Raw genomic sequence first — 1,157 nt, 5'->3', positions numbered from 1 at the left:
TCACTTCTTATGTCTGTTTTCATTAAAACAGTCTAATATGTGAATTTTGGTGTTTTGGCATGAATATCCTGTTTATTAGTAGTGTTTTGAAGATTCTTTGTTTACTAAGAGTGTTATGGAGAGTGCTCACTTTACGGATGGTATGGACAATTAACCCCTCCCAGTACGGAAGCAAATCTCCTCCTTATGAACCACTGGGCCTACTTGGATGTCACTGCCATCGAGACCTCACCTCCTATGGCCTAGCTTGCGAAGTAAAATTCTACGTGTTTTTGTTCGTTAGCGTCATGCTAGATCGATCTATCGATCGATCGTGCGATAGCGAAAGACCAGATTGGAACGGTCTCGCTGACCAGATTGGCCCGTCAAGCACCCTGTGCTGGGATACGTGCCAGAACATGCCTTGGAGTTGCAATCGTACATGCCAAAAAGATCATCTTCAACTGTCTGCTCTTCCGTTTGATCACTTCTGGTCCAAGCCTCCGCGCGCACCGATGGTCCAGAACGATATTAAACACAACCACGTATGGCCAGAATGCATGGTTAACGGCAGTGTTGTGCATGGTGGAGTCATTAATTCTCGGTGAATATTGGCGATATAGATACGTGGTATCCCTCACAGTAGGAGTAGGAGAAAGTTGCCCCAAACCCGCGTGGCGCACCCTGAAGGGGGCTAAGCCCGGGTTTTTGGACATTGGCTTCATCCAATACCAGGGGTTGGGCTGCCCTGACCCCATTCCCGCTCTGCCGGTATAGCGTGCAGGGATGCACGCAAGCCCCCACCGAAGGCTAAACTTGTTTCGGCACCTAGATATCTGTGTCCGGGGGAGGAGTCGAGGAAGCTCGACGCCCCGTCCAACATAGGGGCCAGGTGATCGCGACAGCCCGATCCCTCTCAGTCCCGTGCACAGGGATTATGGCCACTCGAACCCACACGGCGCGCCCTCGGAGGGGTCGGGCTCGGGGTTCGGCAAGGAGGCTAACCCCTACAAAAGGGGGCGCCCACCCGAGACCACGTGGCGTGCCTCTAAGGGGGTCGAGCCTAGGGGCTTGCGGGGAGGCCACACGCCACGGGAGAAGATTGGCCAACCCCCCGCAATGCGAGAGGGTGCGCCACTCGGACGAGTGCAGCGCGTGCCCAGTGCCTACCCACCATA

This window comes from Oryza brachyantha, chromosome 11, assembly GCF_000231095.2.
Source record: "Oryza brachyantha chromosome 11, ObraRS2, whole genome shotgun sequence".
In the NCBI taxonomy this organism is placed as follows: Eukaryota; Viridiplantae; Streptophyta; class Magnoliopsida; order Poales; family Poaceae; genus Oryza; species Oryza brachyantha.
This window is presented reverse-complemented; position numbering follows the sequence as displayed.